At 39.4% G+C, this 18,454-nt stretch overlaps 1 pseudogene; it reads left to right on the forward strand.

The window, feature by feature from the left end:
• The window catches only part of LOC139455157 (uncharacterized), a 100,936-nt pseudogene extending 85,881 nt beyond the window's left edge, over positions 1-15,055 (forward strand).
• The last annotated feature ends 3,399 nt before the right edge of the window (positions 15,056-18,454 follow it).

Below are 18,454 nucleotides of genomic sequence, written 5' to 3' on the forward strand. Positions count from 1 at the left end.
GCGCCATGAATTCCACCATTTCTAAAAGACAAATTGCTACAATAATGAGGGCGATATTTCTTGCAGATAATTTCTGAAGATTGAAGAAATACAAACTCACCTGACAGCATACCGGTCTATAATCCTCGAAAAAATGTCGGCTCTTCTTTATTTTGGAAGTTCGTTGACTCGGCGTTGCTTTGCATCATTTTTTATTTAAATATAGCTTCAAATGCCTCTCTTCTGGGGTTTTTTCGTTGCTTCGGTTTCACTGGCATTTGTTTAGTTTAAGTTTAAACATATGTTTTACTCATGATAAGGATTTGGCACAAGTTATCACCACTTAGAACGCCCTCTCCCATAGATTGACATTGATGCTTATTTAAAATTAATAAATTAAATGACAGAAAGGAAAGAAAAGAGATAGAGAAACGTATGTATATTCACATTGCCCACTCAAACCTTTTTGTTTTCTATATATATGTCTGTACATTCCTAAAAATGTTTTCGTTCACATGATTGGGTAAACTTGTATTGCCAACTAGCATCAGGTCAATATTTACATCACAAGTATCTTTCACAATTAACAATAGTGAGTGCATCAATTCGTTTCTATCTGATTTAAATAAAGGAAATTCAATGAAAAAAGTATATGAATTTTCATAGGGGCTGCCACATCGGCATTTTCTATCCTCGTTTGAACCTATTTCTAAATAAGTCATTTTTTAATTCACTGTCATCACCGACATTTGTTCTAAAAGGCATGTTCTGAGTAAACACTGAAGCTTTGTATACACACTAGTAAAATGCTGAAAGTGCAATTTTCCATGCAGGACTTTTATAAGTTTATATTCTTTGTGTTTCCAATGCAGCAAGTCGGACTCGTGGGGAATTGGGAGTGGCCCAGCGATTCGCTGTGCAGAGGTGCGTCCCTTGGGCACGCCAGAAACCTATGATTGTGGGTTCGAATCCCGGTTCGCCCCGATTATATTTCTAGGTTTGTCAGCACCATACCCGTGCTCGTGGGTTTCACCGAAGTGGTAAACGTCTGAGACCTGCATCACTTCAGGCTTTCCTCCCACATTAAGCTGACTCGCCGTGATATAACTGGAATACTGTTAAAAGCGGCGTTAAACCCAACTCACCCACTCACTCATGTGGAATTTAAGGTTGGATTCATTTCCAGTATATAACCCATAGGGTGTTAAATATTTATTGTGCCATTTTGTATACACATTCAACAAGTGATCAACTTGTTCTTAAGTTTATTATTTTGGTGGGTATTTTGGATACCATAGAATTTTGAAAGAAATCATAACTATTTTTTAGCTTTTGTCAATGAAACACCTAGCCAGCATAGATTGGTTGTTCAAAGATTTCGCCAAAAGGAAAGGGTTTTGTTGATGGTATTGTATGAGCATCTTTTTTCTTAGTTGATTTTATATTTTGAAAAGAGAAGTACATGAAAAAACAAAAACAATGTACATCCATACTATCATCTTATATTATAATCAATATATATATGCTTATCAATTGTGTGAAATAAAATATAAAATGTTTGCTCTTAGTTTTGTGTTATTTCGGCTCGTGGAAAGTTTGAAATAGTTTGTGGGACATTAATGATTACTGTAAATAGCACAACCTTGATTGCATTGTCGTTGAGTCAGTGACAAGTCTTACAATAAGTTTAGAAATACTATTACAGAATATTGTAATACACACACTCACTCTCTCACTCACTCGACCCGTGAGGGTCTTCAACAACCCTTGCTTGCCGTAAGAGGCGACTAACGGGATCAGGTGGTCAGGCTCGCTGACTTGGTTGATGCATGGATCAATGCTCATGATGTAAGTCACTGGATTGTCTGTTAAGATTCGATTATTTACAAACCCGCAACATATAGATGGAATATTGCCGAGTGCTCACTCACTCACTCACCCTACCTGTAAGTGAAAAACAACAGACAGACACTTGTCGTTATGTACTCTCCGTGTTTATGCAGGCAGACTAGGGCACTGGAAATGTTCCATTACAAAAATGAAAAATACATTCACCTACGACTCATTGTACCACACAGAAACAAAGGGACATAATGCACATGTAAACGGGGAGGTTGAGCTTGTTGATATGTTAACATATTGTCATGGAAATGAAAAGTTCTTTCTGAAACGATAAATCAAAATTTGGAGCATCATTGAGGGTCGCGTATCTATCTATACCTTACTTTGAGTAGAGTGTGTCAAGTTATGGCACTCATTACGTGTCGTCTATCTTGCTATACCTTACTTTGAGTAAAGTGATTCATGTTATACCACACTAGGGAGTGTAATATATCATGTTAAACCACAAATTAAGTGTCGTGTATCTTGCTATACCTTATTTTGAGTAGAGTGCCTCATGTTATACCACGCTATGGAGTGTAATATATCATGTTCAACCACAATTGAGTGTCATGGATCTTGCTCTAACTTCTTCAAATTTGTTCATGTTATACCACACTATGGAGTGTAATATATCATGTTAAACCACAAATTCAGCGTCGCAGAGGCATTGAAACATATCAAATAATGCCATACTATTGTCATTTCGCATAATATACTAGTACCCCACAAGAGGCTGCCATCCCCCATCTGTTGGCAGGATTCAGGGGTCTACTTAGAGGGTATTCGGGACTCAGCAGTATAGTTCGCGGGACATGTTAAATCGTATATGGTATTCAACATTTTCAAATCAATAATGGACGACGCAAACATTTTCTTTACATACATGTATATATAAACAAAATTCGAGTAAATTTACATAAAATCAGACTTTTTTCAATGTTTTTGAGATTTGTTTTAGTAGGATTCAGGATCGGGGCTGAGCAAAGGAGACTCAGACTGAACAAATAGATGTTATTCGCGATTCAGGGGAGGAGGGGGTTGGCACCCTCATACAGCAATACTCTTTACAAACAAGTAATGTATCATGAGGACGGATTCAACAAAACAGTCTAAAACTGTCAAAACTGATTCACTGAATTGGATAAATACATTCTATCAAACTGTTCAACAGATGCGAAGAGATCTGACACTGACACCGCCGTGATTCAAATTGTCTTTGTTTTTGCACATTCAGTTTCAATATTCCTAATCCTGTACATTACACATCGGACAATGTATGCAGCTCATCGCCCCATTTTGTCCTGTTCTGAACTGTTGAAGATCGTGGCGCCACCCTCGGGAACAAAGTCACGTGATGTTCAGTCGAAAAGGGAGATAAGTCTGCGGGCTTATCTTCTGCAGGGAAGAAAACAGACAAAGACGTTCTACAATTATATTTGTCACTTTGAAATACCCAATGGGGTTTTTTTCCCGAAGGGTTGAAATACGACAAACGCCTATTAACATATGCAATCAGTCTCATTAAAATCAGATCTGGGTTCTCGCTGCCGCTAAACAAAGATCTGAGGACATCCAATTACGGGTCACGTCAGAACGACCTTTCGTGAACTTTGACCGATCACTGAAGTGACAAACAAGAAGTCGACATCAGCCAATTAGAAAGCAGCTTTCTCTATCTTAACGGCACTCGTTTCAACTTGGCGACTTTCCTTTCAGACTACGCTTGAATAATATGTTGACACAGTTCTCGATTAAAATTTTGAAAACTGAACAAACGAACATTCCGGAATGTCTAATATATGGTTGAGATTGTATGGCAGTGTTTCCCACGTACTGTGCAATGCCTCCTCTGTTCAAATGTTTATCCCACAGAAGCGAGAGATAGATAATAATTTTGACAGAATCAGTCGTGCGGGCTGTAACTGTCATTCGGAATAACCTGTGTTAACGTTTTCCAGGTTGCATGATCAGAAAACACATTGCGACTGTCACTTTCATGATCATTCATGACCAACTCGTGTTATTCCGGGACAAGCCGAATAGTGACTCGTGCCTCTCTCATGGCCATTTTTGCGACCTGGTTCCGTCTTAGCGCAAACGGGCATACCTAAAACAATTGTCAACTCGTTTGGTAATGGTTCACACATATTTCCCCATATATTATATATATTTCAGATGCAATTTAAAGCACATCGAGACGTGCGGAATTATAACTGTGCCTTGGGTATATTTTTTGATGCAGGACATATATAAAATTAAAATAAAAATTCCGAGGGATTCTTTGATGAAGAACTTGAAATCATACGCGCATTCTGATTGGTTTGTCGTATTTTCGCACATAACATTAATCGATAGGGGGACAAGTCTTCTTGCAGGTAACGGAAAGGGGCGAGTGGGGACGAATGTTTCATGATCTGGTAAGCGACGCTCTGATTTTTCGGATGAATGGGCGTTCTGACATGACCCGTAATGGGATGTCCTAAGATCTTTGTTTAGCGATAGCAAGAACTAAGATATGATTTTAATGAGATTGAAATGCAATCAACTAGACCTATTTGCTATCCCGAAAAGCCACATCAAATTGTTCTTTCCTTAATTGGAATCGCCGTCGCGGCGAGGCACTGTAGCTCACTTGATTGTCATACAACATTTGCAACATTACAGATCATACATTACAGATATGTGAAAGAAAATATAAAAAATATAAAGCAAAAATGGACCCATTGACCACTTAATTGATAAGTTTGGAACTACAAACGGTTGTATAGTCACATATGAACTGAATGAATCCTTGATTACTTTGTAGCTTTACTTTCATGGAAACCAGAAATGATATATTCCAAAATTGCTGTCTTGCAAATGGCACCAATACATCCACGATCCAATAAATAATAAGGTACGCCTCCGTAACGAACCCTACCCATTTTAATGCATAAGTCCAATGTGTTGTCATGGAAATTGGAGAAAACATTAAATTGCTATATAGCTGAAGGCACCAGTTCATGTGTAGATTGATATCAGTGAAAAACCTGATCAAGAAATAGTGAACGGTCTTTGCGTTATGCTCCATTAAATACTATTCAACCTTTTGACCATCTCGTCATGGAAACCAAATTTCAATAAATTTCCCCTAAATACCAAAAAGACCAATGGTTAGCATTATTATGCCCCGTGGGTGTGCCCCGGGAACAAAAGGTGACGGAAGGAAGGACGGACAGTACCCGTCCAATATCCCCTTCGTGGCAAGGGAATAACAGGTGTTACTTTTATGACGAGGCTGATATGAGTTTTGGTGTTTAATATAGGAAGAGTTATAGGCTTCTATGGCCAAGGTCACTGACAGGGGTAAAGTCATATATTAAAACAACAGTAATTAATGAGGATTGATATACAGTAAACTACGTTTATAACGAACACACTTATAACGAAATGACGGATAAAATGAACAGTTTTTCACCCTGTCCATTTGCTGTATATATGCTGTATATGTGCCTTGACGAACTACGGTTATTACGAACTAAATTTAGTGGCTATCTAAGTTCGTTATAACCGTAGTTTACTGTAGTTGCACTGCTTGTTCAGGGTATCTATTAACTAATGGCAAGATACGATGCATGCATCAACCAAGTCAGCGAGACTTACCATCCGATCCCGTTAGTCGCCTCATACGACAAGCATAGTCGCCTCTTACGACGCTCCGCTTTTAAACTTCATGAAATCACTGATACAGCTAATACAGTGACACGTTGATGTCAGACAGTCAAAAAGTAGTACGTAGTCACGACCTGCAGCGAACCCAGCCTGAGAATCAAACCTGTATCCTTAGCGTGATCGGTGTGGCATTGTCGTACTTTCATTAATGGCTAGTACTTAATTTCAAAATACTTTAACCGAGCGTGTTCTATAATTATAGATGAAAGAGTACAGGTATTGAACCCATTCACAGTTACAAATGAGCATGCATACCCCCTTACGTGGCTACGACTGTGGGTTAAGCGTCGATTGTCTGAGTGTGTTAGTTGGGTCTTGCTCGTCCCTTCAAGGATACCATTACCAAGGCCAAAGTACAAACTAGTGTAGGTCAGTTCAAATCGAAAATAGATGCTGCGCATGCCTATAATAGCGTCAACAGGTGTCTTTGTCAGTACAGTTCCTGGGCTGGGTGTGAAAACTGTGGTTTTTGCCAAACATCGACAGGTAAGTAATTTCACTGACCTCATCTAATGTCCGGTACACCGACACGTATGTACATCAGGTAATAACACTGTATAGGTACACTACAGGTGAGATATGTGGCTGCCAAACAGAATTTATACACAGGTGGCCTAGCGGGTTACACAACAGTATTATTGATCCAGGAAGTCCAACCATACAGCAGAATATTTGAGGTGATTATGTGGATATTAGAGCATATTGACATGATATGACGAGCTAATTGAATAGTCCATCATACGTCAACATGTCTAAAGACAGAAGTGTGACGACTGTAGATCGACAGTTTGGGTCACGCAGTTAGCCATGCAGCAAGCCTTGTAAGCTTTGTGGGTTTTTTTTCCTTTTCCGTGTCGCATTCCTCGATCTGACTCTATTGTGAGTAACCATCCTAGGGGTGCTTCCATTTGCTCTGTATTTGTGGGAGGAGTTGTTTTTAGAAGAATATATCATTTTCCTGACTGTTGCCAACAAAGTATTTGTTTACTGAGCGCCATCAACTACTATATTCTTTTTAACTTTTGACACAAAATGTGTGATGTTATGGTATTTAATTTTCACAAAACAAAGAATCATTTTCTTCACCACTGCCAGCTAACTATTCATTTTGGACATACGTTTGAACGAATGGTGTAAATATGTGTGCATGCTAGTTTATATCATATGTATTGCCATTTTATTGTAGATACAAATTGTAGTCTGTCCCACAGGTGCCTTTGTACAATAAATTGTTACTCTATTCCTTACAACAACTTCTTCCAAATAATAATTAAACAAACGGAGGTAAAACGGAACAAACTGGTTTTAGTGTACATTTATACGATACTTAATAAAAGAGCTGTGAAAATTATATTCACTACAACATGAATTCAAATGTGATATACATCTGTATAAAAACGAAAATAGACACGTCACAGGCCTGCTACCTGCCCCATGACTATATCGACAAGGGAATAACTACTTCCTTGTCCTGAGCCCTTAACTTGCCATCAGAAAGCAAACGGGCCACAAAGGCATGTTGGGACCACACATTTCTTTCGATCCGACATTTATTGATCCTTGAAAATGTTTGATATTGTAGCCAGTGCAGAGTGACCTACTTTCAATAACTGTATATGTCTATGTCTATGCCGTTACATCTGACTGCTCTCCGCAATGCATGTAGCTACATGTAGTGAATCGTCCTCGGTTGCATGGAGTCCCGGTGCAGACAAACAGGCTAATAGTACACTCACCATGCAATTTGATAATGAAAAGGGCTCCATCCTAACTTGGAATGACTTATATTAATATTATTAACAAGTAGATTGGTTTAATAATGAGTATAGCCCAGTCATGATTTGGAATGACTATGGCTATTGCAGATGTCAGAATGTAGGTACTTTAATCAGTTAAATACTTCAATCTAAATGTGTGCACTTCAGTGATCTTTATGGCATATGACTGGCCGACTGTTAAGTCAAGGTCCCCATGACAGAAGTTTATGACCAGAAGAACATTTTATCATATAATGGGTAGGTTTCTCGGCAGGATAAAGCAAACGGATAAAAACGATATCCGTTGGGGTCATATGCGGATAGAGATGCAAATATCAAAGGTCAAGTAGGGACTACTTTCACTGTTTATAAACAAACATGGCGTCGCCCTCATCATTCGGCAAACGAGTCAGAATTAACCATCGGGAATCTGGATAAACTACAGGGATAATTGCTGTCATTATCAAAAGAACAGTCTAATATACTGATAATCAGTGTCTAACTGTGACGTAGCTAAGGCATTTTATACGTTTCGGCAACTTTAGAGATATAATTTGGAAACAATTTTGCGAGGGCACGAGGCCTAGCCAAGCGGGATCAGTAGCCAAATCTGTGCTTGTAGACCTCTGCGGCTTGAAACCTCCTCCACAAATTAAAATAGTTGGATTTGGCCGAAATATGTTTGAATTGTTACCTTGTTTCGTTTTCTCGTTGTGCGAACATCTGACTACACTTCTTCACGTTATGAAAAACAATTGTTGTTTTGCGTATATGTTGCTTCGCCACTGTATAAGAAAGAGATTTCAGTTGGAACTATATTGGCTACTGTCACTGTCCGACTGACGCGTCTCTTACCCTGTGACTAAATAAATATTAATGCGCGCATTCCAGGAAAACTCGCAAAGTTTCGGTAATGTTTGTAAGAGAGGGAAAGCGATTTTGAAGCACAGAATTAAAGAATGACATTATATGATAAAGAGGTTATCACGCTTGTGTGTTTGGGGATGGTAAATATCCTACATTAGGAATGAACACTATGTATATAGCTCGCTAAGGCTCGCTAAATACAATGTTTATTCCTAATGCAGGATATTTACCATCCCCAAACACACTCGCGTGATAACCTCTATATATACCAGGATACTCCTGGACATACATGATTTCATGGACAAGGGTCTTGTTAAATAGGCTTCGTTTGACGTTGATCAGAGGTCAAGGTTACTTAAGGTTAAAAAGGAAATCGTTACATATAATGAGCTAGGTTTCTATAAAATAAACCAATAAAACGAACATATGATGATGTGCATTACATCATTTTAAACCGACTTTGTGGGTGGCGTTAATCAACAGACAATGACTCAATTCGCCATATCAAAAGAGCGAGTTGCTCTCTCTCTGTTTGAAAACACTGCAGGGAGAATAAACCACAAGGGACACAGTGTTTTACTGTGCGATAAACAATTACCAAGAGTCGTTAATTTCTTACATGAGATACAAACATTTTTGCACAGTCTCTTTAAGGATCTTAATACAATGTACATGCGCTCAATTGGTTTACCCTTATGTAAATAATGATGACTCCCTGAATACACTCCGAAATCGGCAATGTCGGACAAGTCTATTTTATTAACAGGGGATATTTTCACAATTTTCACGTCTTTTATCTGTACCTTTTCTCCAAATACCGATTGTCATATCTCTCCCAAGTTTTGATGCGATCGTTCGGCCATTGCGTTATCTGCTACATCTATTGGGAACAACTCACAAAACACTTCCCATTAATAAATATCGTCGTCGAATTTAGGACCTCATTAAGAGCGCATGTTTGAATCTCCAGAAATGACGTCATGGTATAACAATATTTTATCGTTAAATAAACCACGCTTCATTCCAAGTGTTCTTTGCGATTTATCGTGTAGCTAGCTTATATTTTATAATATGAAAATAAATCCTAAATCAATAGCATATTATAGTCTATTATGCATTGGGAGAGTTGTGGTAATAAGCAACATTTAAAATCCATTAAACAACGAGCTCATAATTTAATGCTACTTGCAGTTTTGAGTGGTGTACATACAATGCAAGTATGGATGTGTCTCATACGACTTTGTACCAATTGTGTCGAGACACAAAGACGATTACACAAGGAATCCGAAAATGCTTCAGATGTTACAAATTTATTTCCAGATAACCATGTCGGACTATGTATCAGCGTCCGCCATCAAGGACCTCCTCACCGAGTGCCCAATATGTACAGAACACTTTGATGAGGCCAGACGGACACCTCGTCGTATGCCCTGCTGTGTACAGTCAATATGTGAGACATGTCTAGAGGCGTACAGCCAAGGACTCCCAACGTTATCATGTCCAATGTGTCGACACCAACATAACCTGCCGCGTGGTGTGAAGTCTTTGCCCAAAGAGCTTATCATCCTAAGAATCCTGGATCATCTGAAGATTGTGAAAGGTCTCCATCTGCCATGTACAGATTGTCCTGATGGTAACCCTGCCATGTCCAGATGTGATGACTGTGGCATCTTCCTGTGCCAAGAATGTCTAAATGCTCACAAAAGAGTTCAGTCAATGCTAGATCACCAAACTGTCAGTTTTAAGGAAATGAAAGAACAACCAGGTAAAAGTTTCAATCGTCTCCATAAGTGTGCAGAACATCACCAACCCCTACAGTTCTACTGCTACACTTGTGAAAAGATCGTCTGTGTGTCCTGCACTGTAGTAGAACACAAAGAAGGGAAGGGACACAACGTCGTGTCCGTGGATGAAGCACACGAAGAAAAGGCAAAGTCCATTGACGATACCTTAGTCAAGCTGAGGGAGAAGGCAGAGAGACTTGAGGAAATAAAACAAGGTCTCAAGGAAAGACATTCAAACATACAGGTGTCAAAACAGGCTGCCGTGGTTGACATAAACAAAGCCTTTGACAAATTGATTAATGAAATACAGCAGAGGAGAGGCATTCTGTTGTCAGATGTTGAAGAGAGATCCAGCAAGATTCTGAAGCCTACAATAGAGGAACTGGATTCCACCAGTAATATTCTAGCAAAAGTGACATCATCTACCGAGTTCACACGACAGATGCGCAGTGAAGCTGACAAGATAGAGGATCTACAAATGATGGGGTCTTCAGCTGCCAACTTCAGCACCATGTTGGAGATGTCACCAAAGGTGTCACTTAGAAGAGCTGGTGTCAGCTTTGCTTCAACTTGCTTCAGTAAAATTACCCCCTTGTTGAAGATGACCGGCCTCGTCAAATCAGTTGTCTTTTCACCAATAGAGACTCCAAATGGAAATACATCCTTGAATGATGCAATGACTATTGAATACGAGTATGTGCCACAAGGTAATCAGTCTGTACTTTAATTTAATTCAAGTATTTTCTTAAAGACACTTCCTCTATTTTGATATTTTTGTGCATTTTGTTTCATAACTGTGCAGACATCTGACGGTTATAAACTATCCCCATATAACTGTGAACCACATGGTAATAATGGTACGTCATGTCTATTGATACTGATGTCACCCTAACACATTTGTGTCCACAGCTGCATATATGACCGAGGAGCCGTTGGGAGTAAAAGGATCGCTCGCATGTGAGTTCACCCTCAGGTTGCTTTATTGATGTGGAGAGCATTACGAAGTGAAGTACAACTGTTCCCTGCAATGAAATTCTCTCCTCACTAATTTAAGTTACTTGAATAGTTACTGTAATGTCAAATGATTCTGTATAAAGATGTTTCTTTCTAAAACCTGTCACAATTTTACAACATTGAATGGTGTCTTCAAAAAGTCATGGTACACTGAAGTTGTAAATAAAAGCGACAACGCCATTTCCATGATCATAAGACGCCTCTGCTAAAAGCAGACCTGTTATGCGATTCCGACAATATCACAACCATGTGTTTATGAATCACTATTTTTACCTGTCGATTCCCAAATTGAAACAGTGTGTTAACCCAGGAATATGTATTTAAATGAACTCAGTGTCAAACCAACAAACAACAAATGGTATGCAATCAACAAATGTTTACAACATTGACTAGGTTTACAAATCAATACAAATTACTTCATAGTAATTACAATGACAGTACACAATATGGTGGTCGTACAATATTCAATGACAGTATACAAAATGATGACCGTGGTGAGTATCAAATACAAAAATACTGTGGTGATAGCAAAAGGTCAGTGATAATAGTATAATCACCCATCGGCGACAGTGGTCTAGCCTCTGGGATGGCCTAGGCAGGGAATCCGGGGTGATGAGTGATCTTCACACGAAAGCTGGACTTGATGTAATGAAATGTGTGAGAGATACTAGAGGCACGCTCTTCCCCTTATATCCCGCCTGACTAGCTACTGGAAATTCCACACCGTGTCATCACAACATAGAATATTCTACATGTTTACACTTTATCACAATCCGTGGTTTTCCGGCAGTTTACACATCACGTGAGCATCTAAATATAATAACTTTCTCACTGATTCTTACATTAAATAGTACTACATTCATGACAACTAATCACTGTCCACAACGCACAATGTTTTTTTCAACAGTTCAATAGTTTAAAGCCCTAAAGAACCATAATACAAAATACAGTCCATTGAGTCTTCTTCTCATCTGTTGACCAGCCAGATCTGTTTGATAACATTGTACGCTAATTGGTTATCTGTCCCTTGGAGAGTCTTTCTGCAACTGCTTCACGTCACTTTGGATGGTTGATCTGCCATAGACTGCTTGTGAATCAGTAGCATGTCCCAGTGTCCTCAGACCTACGTTGGAGACATAGTGAGAAGCTTCTTAATTAGCACTTCCTTGGCAGAATCTCCGCACCAACCTGTTGCTCCATAAAGTCTCCTGGCAAATCCGTAAAGGCTGCATTTTCACCTTGCTGTACCCTCTCCTACCATTCTTCCAGTGATTCATTCGAGGCCTGATGAAAAGCTGCAGTAGATCATCTTCCAAACCGCCTTTCGTGTTTCTGGATCGTTTCATGGAAGCTGACGTACTCATCCTTCTCTAGAAACAAGGGACGGTCGAGTAACCTAGTGGTTTAAGCGTTCGCTCGTCACACCGAAGACCCAGGTTCGATTCCCGACTTGGGTACAATGTGTGAAGCCCATTTCTGGCGTACCCCGCCGTGATATTGCTGGAATGTTGCTTAAAGCGGCGTAAAACCATACTCACTCACTCACTAGAAACAAGGGGAAGAAGTCAGCTGCTTCACCCATGAGACAGTAACACAGCATATCCAGCATATCCTCATTCTATTGCTGGGAGTGGTTGAAGCAGTGAAATTTCACGGAAAACAAGTGTTGCAAATCATTTGTCTGTGCCTTTTGGATCCTCATTAAGATAAACGATTTCTCAAGCAACGGTTGAAATCCCCCAAAATTGTCCGAAATGCAGACAGGATGTGTATAATCCACCTGTGTTTGTTAGAGCACTGATCCATAAGGCTTCATACATAATAGTCTTTGTACCCCAGAGATCCACTAGCGCATTGACAGGCATTAGAGGCATGACCATCATCTTCGACATTCCAAGGATGATCCTCTTTGGTATTATCATTCTATTGGTGCCCATGGGTATGTGAGCGACATGGTGTTGCCATTATCATAGGATCTGGATTCCATCTGGACAGAAGAAGGTTCTCCACAACAGACCCAATGCTAGAGATTTTATTATCCTCCAGCAGTTCATCTCCAGGCACAAGGCTTTTCTGATGAGTGAGTTTGATTTTATGCCGCTTTTAGCAATATTCCAGCAATACCACGGCGGGGGACACAAGAAATGGGCTTCACACATTGTACCCATGTCGGCAATCGAACCCGGGTCTTCGACGTGACGAGCGAACGCTTTAACCACAAGGCAACACCGACCGCCCAACTTTTTCTGATGACAAATACAGAGACCTTGATGCAAAGGTCTCCCGGGTGGGTGAGTTTACATGTTTACCCAACCCCTGGGCAGAGTTACCATGAATTGGCTGATGTTGTTTCGCCTGCCCCCAACCGTTCTCCATACCTGGGTATTAGAGCATGTCTCTGCTGGATATTCATCTGAGCTCTTTGGAGGACCCGAGGGGCAATCCCCTCAGTAGTGAGCTTTGTCGTAGAACTCCGACTGGACACATCCGTACAATGTACCTCAGATTGAGTGGTTGGCGTGGGTGCATCAGAGAGACGGCCAGTTCCATGATTGTTAGGGCTATTGGTTTCCAGGTTGGCTTACCCCAGAGAAACCTGCCATTTCCTTGCTGAAATCCTGAGGTGAGGTTATGTGAGATGGGAGATGAGGTTAACGTCGCGGCCAAGATTATTGCACCTATTTATCGACATGCATGCACGTATGTGTGTGTGGTTGATTGTACTACTCCAGCCAGTTTTATTGTTCTAGCTCACTGAGATACCATGCCGCAGTTTAACATGAATACCCAACTCAGACGCAGTATACTGGAGGGTAGATTAGTGTCTCGCATGCGAAACGAAATGAACAGCTGGCAGTCGTCTCTGACGCCTTTGCAGAGTTGCGTCCCTTGTGTACGCTACTAACATCCCTGAGACCTACATCCATTCGGGCTTTCCTCCCACAACTAGAATACTGTTAAAAGCGTATTAAAACCCAAATCACTCACTGACTCATTTCATTACAAAGCATATGTCTCTAGTAATCGGAATTTGTAGTATGTTCCGACTTCACATTCAAAACTAATTACTACAACCCTGCTGAAGTCAGTCTATCTGATACTAAATGTTGTCCTTCAATTGTCCAAATATGTATGGCAGGTAGACTTTCGTTTAATTAAACTATTTTTTTTTCTGATTTACCGACATGTTATACTTTAATCCATATAGTATTATCCTCAATATTCACGGATAGCAACCATATATATATATTACACTTTCATCCCATATTAAGCTGACAAGTCGCTATATAAGTGTAATAATCTTCAACGCGACGTTAAATCCCATTTCACCTCACCTTAAGCTGATACGCCGTGATATGACTGGTCTACCGTTAAAACGGTGTTAAACCATATTTACACACGAATATAATATTTAGCATACTTGTTTGTATGCACGGTAACGCATTCACCTGATACGAACGATGTGTCTTCTGCCCAGGTGCGGATCTGGAATGGGACTCCAGTATTGCAAGTGACGATCTGAGGGTTTCGGGGCCAGTTGTCACCAATGGCAAACAAAAACATCTTCCACCAAGGACAGGATGCCGACTACTTTCATATCGCACTGTCCTGACATCAACACCTCTGGTCATCAGGCCAGGACAGACCATCATGTATGGCATGGAGGTCACATACTCTGTCACAACACCAGAGGATAACAATAAAATTATCTTCGAAGCAGCTTTGACTGACAGCCCTGTTGATGCTAACAAGCCACAGATAAATGGATTGAGTGCATGTTTGGTAACATGCGAGGATCATAATGGAATATGTCTACAGGTGTGGTACAACGGACAATGTCTGTCCCATGACAACCTGACACTGAACGAGAGTGGTACAACTTACAGCCTGGGTTTGGGATTCGTTCTTGAAAAGGAAACACATACAGTCCATGTCCTTGACCTTCATCAACAGAAACTCGTCACACCTGTAACTCCCTTCCCGTTTGATAAACCTCTCTGGGTCATGATTAATTTTGGATCTTATCCTAACACCGACTTAACCTGTGAATTATCATGACCGAAAGGAAGAAACATGCACGACGCAATCGAACGCTTGATCCACAAGAGAAATAAGAGAAAGAGAAATAACGATTCGTCATGAATGTGACCATTGTATGCCAATTAAACCATAATGAATTGTTTGATAGGCATTACATGGAAGTTGACGGATGACAAAGTAGACACAATTTATTAATAACAACTTCTTGAATACTGTAAAGGCGACGATTCGGTATAGATCCGGTATAAGGATTTGTACTGAAACGTCGCCTTTACAGTATTAAAGAAATTGTTATCCCTAAATTGGGTCTACTTTGTAAGCCATAATGGTGTCCACGTAAACAAGGTTGTATATATAGCTGTACATTCATGCAAATCACTGTCTTGAGTCCGGTAAGCTCATGAACAAATTTGGACATCAATAAGATGATCAATCATTTCGTCATTGATGTAGCCATTATAGGAAACGAGTAAATATAAAACGTCACAACTTCTGATATGGTTTCAGTTGTCAGTGAATAGCGGTACGTTAGCGCCCAATAGTGAGTGCATTATTTGATGTTGAAACACTTATTGTCTTTTTATGGGGTTCCAGGTTAGATTTGGTCTCTTGCGACCTATGCTGGTCGTAACAAGCGATTTAATGGATCGGGATGTCAGGCTCGGTGACTTGGTTGATGGCATGTCACGTACCCCGCCGCCGTGGATTGTTGCTCATAATATCAACCACTGGTCTGTCTGGTCCACACTCGATTATATACCAGGAATATTGCTAAGTGCGGCGTTAAACAACAAACACACAAGTTTTGGGAGTTCACAAATGTTCAGCCCATGTTGGTTTTTTTCATAGTGTTGACTGCTTGTAAAGTAATTCCATTGTTAGTTTACAGTGTCCATCTTGCAGCATGTGAAACTGATGTCACAAGTATCTGGCTATGATAATTTTGGACAAATACAAACGCTGCAAATGTGTTCAAAGTTTTCTTTTGGTATAAATCGACATGTGTTGTATACATTCAGACTCTTTATGAAAAGTATTAAGTATATTTTTAAGGCGCCACATATTCCACTATTTCTATTAACAAAATGGCTACAATAATGATGGCGATATTTCTTGCGAGATAATTTCGGAAGATATTGTACGTACGCTTTAATGACGATTGAAGCAATACAAACTTGAACCCTACAATATTTATCGCTATTTCAACATGTGTGGTAGTATCATCATATGTATTATTCTTAATGTTGACATGCATTCTTTTAACGTTTACAGTAGATTTATAGATTGGACATCAATTTTTAAAGTGTGATTATAGAAGTTTTGTTAGTTATGTTTATTTCACGGTGTTTTGACGCGGTGTTGATGTGTTTGTTTGCCTTTTCAAGACAGCACACAGGGCTTGAATCCTCGAATAAATGTCGGCTTGTTTTTATTTTGGAAGGTCTTTGACCCGGCGTTGCTGTGCATCATTTTTTTTAAATATAGTTTGAAATTTATCTCTTCCAGGTTTTTCTTCGTTGCTTCGGTTTCACCGGCATTTGTTTAGTTTAATTTTAAACATATTTTATTCTCACTAAAAAGGATTGGGCACAAGATATCATAACTTAGAACGCCCTGTCCCATTTATTTACATGTATGCTTATTAATAGAGAAACGTGTGTATAATCAAATTGCTAACTCAAACCTTTTTGTTTACTTTATATGTGTATGTATATTCCTAAATATGTTTTCGTTCACATAATAAGGTAAAATTGCATTGCCAACTAGCATCAGGTCAATATTTACATTACAAGCATCTTTCACAATTAACAATAGTGAGTGCATCAATTCGTTTCTATCTGATTTAAATAAAGGACATTCAATGAAAAAAGTATATGAATTTCCACAGGGGCTGCCACATCGGCATTTTGGATCCTCGTTTAAACCTTTTCTGAATCGGACATTTTTCAATTCACTGTGATCACCGGGATTTGTTCTAAAAGGCAGTTCAAGGGTAAACCCTGATGCTTTGTATACACACTGGTAAAATGCTGAAAGTGCAATTATCCATGCAGGACTTTTATAAGTTCACAATGTTTTGCGTTTCCATGGTAGCAAATCGGACTCATGTGGAACTGAAGGTTTGATTTATTTCCTGTATATAACCCATAGGCTGTTAAATATTTATTGTGCCATTTTATATACACATGCAACAGTGATCAACTTGTTCTTAAGTTTATTATTTTGGTGTGGTTTTTTTTCACTTCTGCAGATATAGATAGATGATATCATGGAATGTTCAAAGAAATCATAACTATGTTGAGCTTTTGTCAATGGAACACCAAGCCAGCATTGTTTGGTTGTTCAAAGATTTCGCCAAAAGGAAAGGATTTTGCTGATGGTATTGTATGAGCATCTATTTGCTTAGTTGAATTTACATTTTGAAACGAAAAGTACATGAAATAAACAACCAATGTACATCCATACTATCATCTTTTATTATAGTCAATATATCTTTGCTTCTCAATTGTGTGAAATAAAATATAAAATGTTGGTTTTTAGTTTTGTGTTATTTCGGCTCGTGAAAAAGTTTGAAATAGATTGTGTGACATTAACGATTACTGTAAATAGCACAACCTTGATTGCATTGTCGTTGAGTCAGTGAGTAGTCTTACAATAAGTTTAGAAATACTATTAAAGAATATTGTAATACACTCACTCGACACGTGAAGATCCGGGGTAAAAGGCGACTATGCTTGTCGTAAGAGGTGACTTACTGACTTGGTTGATGCATGTCATCGTGTCCCAACTGCGTTGATCGATGCTCATGATGTCAGCCACTGGGTTGTCTGGTCCAGATTCGACAATTTACAGACCCGCGACATATAGCTGGAATATTGCTGAGTGCTCAATCACTCACTCACTCACTCACCCACTCACCCACTCACCCATCCTACCTATAAGTGAAAAACAACAGACACTTATCGTTTTGTACTCTCCGTGTTAAACAGGAAATGTTGCATTACAAAAATGAAAAATACTTTCACCTACGACACATTGTACCACACAGAAACAAAGGGACATAATGCACATGTAAACGGGGAGGTTGAGCTTGTTGATATGTTAACATATTGTCATGGAAATGAAAAGTTCTTTCTGAAATGATAAATCAAAATTTGGGGCATCATTGCGTGTCGTGCATCTTGCTATACCTTACTTTGAGTAGAGTGCGTCATGTTATACCACACCATGGAGTGCAATCATGTTAAACCACAAATTCAGCGTCGCGTATCTTGCGATACCTTACTTTGAGAAGAGTCAAGTTATAGGACCCATTGCATGTCGTCTGTCTTGCTACACCTTACTTTGAGAAGAGTGTGTCAAGTTTTAGCACCCATTACGTGTCGTCTATCCATATACCTTACTTTGAGCAGCGTT

The sequence above is a fragment of the Haliotis cracherodii genome, unplaced genomic scaffold (genome assembly GCF_022045235.1).
Source record: "Haliotis cracherodii isolate W230 unplaced genomic scaffold, xgHalCrac1.p SCAF_11, whole genome shotgun sequence".
In the NCBI taxonomy this organism is placed as follows: domain Eukaryota; kingdom Metazoa; phylum Mollusca; class Gastropoda; order Lepetellida; family Haliotidae; genus Haliotis; species Haliotis cracherodii.